The sequence below is a fragment of the Octopus bimaculoides genome, chromosome 12 (assembly GCF_046866305.1).
Source record: "Octopus bimaculoides isolate indiv1 chromosome 12, ASM4686630v1, whole genome shotgun sequence".
Taxonomy (NCBI): domain Eukaryota; kingdom Metazoa; phylum Mollusca; class Cephalopoda; order Octopoda; family Octopodidae; genus Octopus; species Octopus bimaculoides.
The window spans coordinates 64,464,433-64,473,386 of record NC_142939.1 but is presented as its reverse complement, the minus strand read 5'-3'; the positions used below and the strand labels follow the sequence as shown (position 1 = coordinate 64,473,386).

At 36.3% G+C, this 8,954-nt stretch overlaps 1 long non-coding RNA gene across 1 annotated transcript in view; it reads left to right on the top strand.

Moving 5' to 3' along the window:
* The window catches only part of LOC149133127 (uncharacterized), a 19,752-nt gene extending 11,388 nt beyond the window's left edge, over positions 1 to 8,364 (top strand). Inside the window, exon 2 of the long non-coding RNA XR_016243887.1 lies at positions 8,024 to 8,364. This is a non-coding gene — a long non-coding RNA (uncharacterized LOC149133127). The remainder of the gene's footprint in view (positions 1 to 8,023) is intronic.
* The last annotated feature ends 590 nt before the right edge of the window (positions 8,365 to 8,954 follow it).

Below are 8,954 nucleotides of genomic sequence, written 5' to 3'. Positions count from 1 at the left end.
TTGATCACAGGTAAGAGTAGACAAGAGAACCGAACTGAAGATAGCAAGTTTAGTTTTTTTCTTTTACGTTCCTTAGTGTGTTGCAATTCTTGCATCCAGTACAAACTTCTTCCTCTCCCCTATTTATGAAATAGACCCCGAAAACGGCTTCAATCTTACCAGTCTAAGCGGAGCCTACAAAGGCCGTGGATAGAGTCCCTTTCCTTCAAAACTAACTGGTATTCCGTCGGTTACGACGACGAGGGTCCCAGTTGATCCGATCAACGGAAAATCCTTCTCCTCAAATTAACGTACAAGGGGCTGAGCACTCCACGGATTAGCGTAGATCTCAGGGAGATTCAGTGTGACACAGAACGTGACACGGCTGGCCCTTTGAAATACAGGTCCAACTTATTTTTGCCAGCTGAGTGGACTGGAGCAATAGGAAATAAATGTCTTGCTCAAGGATATAAGGAAGTAAAAAAAAAAAAGATTTTTCAAAATCCATTGCTCGTTTAATTTCTTTTTATTTGTTTGTCTCATTTTCAGGAAAATCCAGCAAATAAGAGCTATCGGCGGTTTTTAACTTATATATATATATATGTGTGTGTGTGTGTGTGTGTGTGTGTGTGTGTGTGTGTGTGTGTGTGTGTGTGTGTGTGTGTGTGTGTGTGTGTGTGTGTGTGTGTGTGCATGTGTGTGCGTGTGTGTGTGTCCGTGTGTGTGTATCTATGTGTATATACATATATATATATATATATATATATATATATATATATATATATATATATATATATATATATATATATGTATATCTATCTATCTGTCTATCTATCTATATATATATATATATATGTACACACACACACACACACACACACACACACACACACACACACACACACAGAGGCGCAATGGCCCAGTGGTTAGGGCAGCAGACTCGCGGTCGGAAGGTCGCGGTTTCGATTCCCAGACCGGGCGCTGTGTGTGTTTATTGAGCGAAAACACCTAAAGCTCCACGAGGCTCCGGCAGTGGGTAGTGGCGACCCCTGTTGTACTCTTTGGCCACAACTTTCTCTCACTCTTTCTTCTTGTTTCTTGAGTAACGCTGCAATGGACTGGCGTCTCGTCCAGCTGGGGCGGGAGGCACACATACGCCATAGAAACCGGGGAACCGGGCCCATGAACCTGGCTCGGCTTTAAAAAGGGCGCATAAAAATTATATACATATATATATATATATATATATATATATATATATATATACACGTTATATTTATCTAACAAATGCGCAGCAGTCCACTTCATGGTATTTTATGGCGCTGCTGGGTAATAGTAATAGATAAATCCGTTTGTGATTTTTTTTTGTTTTTGTTTGTTTGTTTTTCTACTTATCACTCAGTCGTTTATGCGCCAGAAAAGAAGTAAAATGTATTTATATCTCAGAAACAATGAAGAAAAGTTGTACAGAAGTCATGGAGATAATAAAAAAAAAAAGGAAGCTATAAAACACGACGATGAAAATATTTTTCTGATAGCATTGGAAATGATTAGAATGAACAAGAGTGGCGGAGGGGAAACGAACGAATTTATGTGAGCACCTAATATAGGACCATTTCCACCCTACATTTTTTTTTACGTGTGAACCCATCGAAATACTGTGTCAACAACACCGACGCCGGGAAGATTTGCCAAAATTTCTAACCCCTTACTACTATTACTACTACTACTACTATTGCTGCTGCTACTGCTACTACACGACTTCTTATCGAGTTTAATGTCATAGGACTAGAAAATGGGGATTTCTCAGAACGGGTACGTGAGATATATAATATAGAAATATAATGTGTAAGGTTGAAAACTAAGCTTCCATTTATCATTTATCACACGCACCATTTTCTGATTATAGACATTTCTTTCATGTATACAGCGATGTGGGAAAATTTCCCCTCATCTTATATACATGCGTGTGTGTGTCTATCTATATATATATATACATATATGCATACATACACACACTGAGACACACACACACATATGTATATATATTTACCGGTATACATATATATATATATATATATATATTTACATATATTTATACAAGTATATATATATATACATACATACATATATATATATATATATATATATATATATATATATATATATATATATATATATATATATATATATATATATATATATATATATTTACATATATTTATACAAGTATATATATATACATACATATATATATATATATATATATATATATATATATATATATATATATTTACATATATTTATACAAGTATATATATATACATACATATATATATATATATATATATATATATATATATATATATATATATATATATATACATATATTTATACAAGTATATATATATACATACATATATATATATATATATATATATATATATATATATATATATATATTTACATATATTTATACAAGTATATATATATATATATATATATATATATATATATATATATATATACAAGTATATATATATATATATAGTATATAATATATGTATGTATGTGTATGTATGTATGTATATATATATATATATATATATATATATATATATATACATGTATTTTTAAAAAGATTTGTGTAACGCCGGAACAATGCGAGATGTAATGCAAACTACAGAGAGAAAAAAATGTGTGTTGTTATCGTATATTTCTACCATTCAATGCTTCAACAAAACTACTCCATTTTAATGTGTGTGTGTGTGTGTGTGTATTTTGCTCCTCTGCTCCTCTGTGTGTTGCCGCTTAGAATATTCCAATATCGATTAGTAATTATTGGCTATTGAAAAGATCAGGGATTATGTTACTTCTTATTGATGCGTGCATCGGTTCATCTACGTATGTATGTCATTAGTCACACACACGCGCACACACAAAGGGCTTCTTTCAGTTTCTGTCCACTGAATCCACTCACAAAGTTTAGGTCGGCCCAAGGCTATAGCAGAAGTCATCTGCCCAAGGTATCACGCAATGGAACTAAACTCGGAAGCATGTAGTCGGGATAGATTGTATATAACCAAAATTCTTCTTTGGTACAAAGCGTTTCAACAAAGAACACGGTGAAATTTAATTAATTCACGTCTAGCACAATTAAATAATGCAATATAATGATGGTCGTGATAGAATGATAGTATATACGATATGATATGATATGATATAATGTAAAGGTGGCTAGCTGGCAGAATCATTACCGCGCCGGGGAAAATGCTTAGCGGCAGTTCTTTCGACTTCACGGTCTGTGTTCAAATGCCACCGGGGTCGACTTTGCCTTTCGTTCATTCGGGGTAGATAAAGTAAGTACCAGTTGAACACTAGGGTGGAAATTGTTGGACTTGTGCCAAAAATTGAAATCAGTATAATAAAATGTAATGTGTGTGTGTGTGTGTGTGTGTGTGTGTGTGTGTGTGTGTGTGTGTTTGTATCTGTGTGTGTATGAATGTGCAAGGGTGTGCTTGTTTGTGTCAAGGAAGACACACACGTACACACATACTAAGGCAGAAACATACATGCGCAGAGACTGAGACATCAACACAGACGAACACATGTAAAGAAAGTCATACGAATACGCATGTACACACACACAAAATACATAAAACCATAAATACACAAAGGTGCGTGTAGGTGGCTACTCGGCGTGCTAGAAAAAGCAACAAAATCTCCTCCAGACCACATCCTACCGTCTGTAGGAATGCATTTAATATATAGATTGGTATATCCAATAACCTAGCACTGCTATATGCGGTGGCTATATAAGCAATGTGTTCGGAGGCAAGAATGTGTTAGATGAGTGCTGAGGTAGGAGCAACAACCCCCGAAATATGGCATATACACTCTTTACCCACTTTCGTCTTCGATCACAATGTCTGTTTACACCTGACGTCTCGATACGAAACGTTGTAGCAAACGTCAGTGCTGGTTATAAGTTCTATTTGTAGAAATAACCTTAACAAAACTTTGGATAATGTAATCATGATGGTGGAGGATCTTTGTCGTTGCATGAATAGGATTCAGCTTTTTGATCAACTGAATTACCTCCTCCTGAATTTACGTGCAATTATTTCTGAGTATTCCGCTAAAACGTATACCAATAAGGTAATTCTCGGGCAAGATCAGAAGGATTCGGTTTGTTAGGTAAGCTGTGCCTTTAGAAATACGTATACAATATACCGGAGGGTCTTCTATACTGTTTCTGTTTACCAATTTTCATTCAGAGGTAATGGGCTATTTCAGAAGAATAGAAAATGAACTTTACACAAAATACCGCGCTGTGGGACAAACCGGAGACATAGCGGTTACGAAGCGAACGTCTTTACCATTCAGCTATCTGTGCTTACAAAGTCGTGCATACCGCTTAAACCTGAAAATACTGGCTGGTTGGTTCATAGCTGAGATGTCATTGGTCAAAAGTGTGCCGAATCAGAGATGACCTGTGTACAAACAACAATTGCAGCGGATACAGCACACAGGAATATTCTTTTCTACTCTAGGCACAAGGCTCGAAATTTGAGGGGAGAGGGTCAGTCAATTAGATCCACCCAGTACACAACTGGTATTTAATTTATCGACCCCCCCAAAAGGATGAAGAGCAAAGTCGAGCTCGGTGGAATTTGAACTCAGAACATAAAGACAGACGAAATACTGCTAAGCATTTATCCCGGCATGCTAAAGTTTCTTATTTCTTTACTGCCCACAAGGGGCTACACACAGAAGGGACAAACAAGGACAGACAAACGGATTAAGTCGATTATATCGACTCCAGTACGTAACTGATACTTATTTAATCGACCCCGAAAGGATGAAAGGTAAAGTCGACCTCGGCGGAATTTGAACTCAGAACGTAGCGGCAGATAAAATACCTAACGGCGTGCTAACATTTCTGCCAGCTCGCTGCCTGTAGCGCGCAGGAATATTAAATTCCTTAGAAATAGCAGATGGTTAAAATTCTGGTTATTGGGGAAGTTCTGTCATTATTAATCGTTAAAGTGTCGGACAAAATGCTTAGCTGTCGGACAAAATGTTTCCCATTCTTTGCGTTCTGAGTTCGAATCCCGCAGATGTTGACTTTACGAAATTTCGTGTCTTTACGTTCTGAGTTCAAATTTCACTGAGGTCAACTTTGCCTTTCATCCTTTCGGGCTTGACAAATTAAGTACCAGTAAAACACTGGGTCGATGTAATTTACTATCCCCCTCCCCCAAATTTCAATCCTTGTGCCTTAGACTAAAAAGGATTATTTTATTATTATTTATTGTTGTAAGGCGACGAACCGGCAGAATCGTTAGCACGCCGGACGAAGCGCTTAGCGGTATTTCGTCTGTCGCTACGTTCCGAGTTCAATTTTCGCCGACGTCGACATTGCCTTTCATCCTTTCGGGGTCGATAAATTAAGTACCAGTTGCATACTAGGGTCGATCTAATCGACTGGCCTCCTTCCCCAAAATTTGGGGCCTTGTACCTAGAGTAAAAAGAATCGTTAGCACGCCGGGTGAAATGCTTACGGTATTTCATTTGTTTTTACGTTCTGAGTTCAAATTCCACCGAGGTCAACATTGCCTTTCATCCTTTCGGGGTCGATTGTATAAGTACCAGTTACGCACTGGGATCGATGTAATCGACTTAATCCCTTCCCCTAAATTTGAGGCCTTGTGCTTCCAGGAGAAATAATTATTATTGTTCATTGTTGTTATCAATGCTGAAAGGAAACGCGTAACCTATTCGTTTTTAATAATGTACACGGGGAAAGTAAAAGAAGGATAAACAGAAAACGAAATCTATAAACAACACGCAAAGGTCCTCATTTGAATTCCTCATTATATGAAAGAAGCAAAACGGTGTAACGAAAAGCAAAAATAAAAATGAACAAAACGAAAATGAAATAGAAACAAGCAACCAAGCAAGATGCATTACATTTCAATGGCGTATTTATGACGTGTATCAACGAACTTTGATTACTTAGGCAAGTCATTAAACGAGGGTTTATTATTGAAATTTTAGTGATGGTGCTAATGATGATGATGATGATGATGATGATGGTTGTGGTAGTGGTGGTGGTGGTAATAGTGGACATAGTTGTGGGTGTGGTGGATAGTTGCGGTTGTGGTGGTGGTGGTGGTGGTCGTCGTCGTCGTCGTGATGAGGATGATGATGGCGATGATGATGGAAACCGATTTCCCTCTATTTAAATAGTAATATTAATAATAATATTAACAATATTAATTTCAACTTGCCATAACCGCTCATTGGATAATCATCATTGGCTATGGTGCCGCCTCTGCGCAAACAACAACAACAACAACAACAACAATAATAATAATAATAATAATAATAATAATAATAATAATGATGATGATGATAATGATAATGCAATAAATTCATTAGTTTCTGGAATCATATGATTAAGAGAATAAGACAACAAAATAAGGAAAATAGCCGGAGGGAGAGAGAGAGAAAAATAGATAGATAGATAATGAGTGAGGAAATGTGTATGTATGTGTGTGTGTGTGTGTGTGTGTGTGTGTGTGTGTGTGTGTGTGTGTGTGTGCGTGTGTATGGGCGTGTGAGCAAATAAATATATAAAGAAAGGAATTTGAAATATATTGATTTCTATCATTGACACAAGGAGAGGGAACCGATGTTCCCTACTATAAATACACACACACACACACACACGCACGTATGCGCACGCATACATACAAATACATGCATACACTCGCATATACGTGTGTGTGTCTGTGTGTGCTTGTGTGTTTGTGTGTGCTTGTGCGTACGAGTGTGTGTGTGTAGTCAGAATAAATAAAATAAAACAAACCTTTCAGGACACGACTGTGTTTCTGCAAACAAGATGTCTTCGTGTTAATAGGACGAAGCGTTTCCAATAAGCAAAAATAAATGATAGAATTTAGGTGTATCCAAATTATACGCAAACTCACAACAAAAATTCCGTGTTTTAAAGAATCGGTAAAATTTCACAATATTCAAATTTTCCATATTTCTAGTAACTTAGAACTTTTTTTTTCTTTTAATTATTTCAGTCATTTGACTTCGGCCATGCTGAAGCATTGCATTTAGTCGAACTAATCGACCCCAGGACTTATTCTTTGCATGCCTAGTAATAATTATATCGGTCTATATTGCCGAACCGCTAAGTTACGGAGATGTAAACACCAGTTGCCAACCGACAACCAGTTGTCGGTTGTCAAGCGATGGTCGGGGGACAAACACAGACACACAAACATACACACACATACATACATACATGCATACATAAATACACACATATATCTATCTATCTATCTATTTATCTATCTATCTATCTATCTATCTATCTATCTATATATATATATATATATGTTATCGATCTAGTTTGGATTCTTTGCCATCAAATTTGAATTCTTTGCAATCAAATTTGATGGCAAAGAATCCAAACTAGATCGAAAACATCTATATATACAATGTGTTGTAGTCAGTGATTCACTTGTTATTCTAAGTCTTTGTTTTTTTACAATAAATGCTCTACCTAGTCTCACATAGGACTCGAACCCATATCTTCTTTAAACGTGGTAGATGTTTTGCCGCTATACTACAGCAGTCCAAATCGCCATCTATTTTAGAAGCTTCCTTCTGACCAGCGAACATTTCAGGATGCATGCGTTATAAGTATTTACAAACTTCGAGAGACGTGAAGCAAATTCTTTTTAACGGTAAAATTCGAAGTAAATAAAGCTACAAACAATGGTAAAAATATTATGTTAAAAAGGAAAAAAACGTTTGGATGGAAAAAGTCAAAAGCTGCACATGAAACACAAACTTACATCTGTAAATATGACAGACGGTCTTTTGAATTTCTCCATTTATTTCAGAACTTTTGTTTTTACCAGCGAAAATTTTGTTGTTTACGTTGTAAGAATTCCTTTGTCTGTGTTTCATTCCAATTTTACTAAGTTGCTCTCTTTTTTCTTTCTTTTATTTATTTCTACAGTTCATGATTACACGCAAAAGGGACTTAATGAACCGACTGTTGCGTGACAGCCGAGATGCCTTTCCTTCAGATGGATCAGATGACAAGAAGAACGATCCGTGTATTTGGAACGTCATTTCCTGCGTGAAGAGGAAGAAGTAAAGATCGCATTCGAAATGAAATGGAGACCATCAAAGCAGGACCTAAACGCCCCAAAAAAACACGACGGAATCACAAACTAATAAACAATTTCAATTTACAAGGAAAATTACAACAAATATATATATAAAAAAAACAAAACCCAAATTTATTGAATAAATAAATATAATGACTCTAAATATACAATGTGATATCGAATTGAAGATTATTATTGTTGCTGTTGTTGTTATTATTATTATCATTATTATTAGGTTGCATGGCCAAGTGGCTGGGATGTTGCACTCACGATCGCGAGATCGTGGTTTCAATTCCCAGATCGGGTGGGTGTTGTGTTCTTGAGCAAACCACTTCATCTCACGTTGCTATGTGATCACTTCGACACCTGATTTAAACGGTGCACCTGTTCAGGTAACGTTGATTTGATGGAAGAAGTGAACTAATGTACGGCACACACATTTGATCACTAGAAACGAATCGCTTGTGCAGGGCATTCGGCAAAAAAGCTAAACACTCATATATCGTCTACGACAGGAGAGACCTTCATTATATTATTATCATCCTTAGGGTGGCGGATTGGTTGGCAGTTTCGTTTCAGTGTCGGAAAACTAATTTAACAGTGTTTGTTTTGTTTTTTTTCTTTTTCTTTTCTTTTTTTTTTTTAGATTCTGAGTTTCAAATTCCGTTGAGGCCAACTTTATCAGGCAACAAGCTACGAGACTCGTTACCGGCATTTGTTCCGGCTTTATGTTTTGAGTTCAAATGTCACCGAGGTCGACTTTGCTTTTTGTTCTTT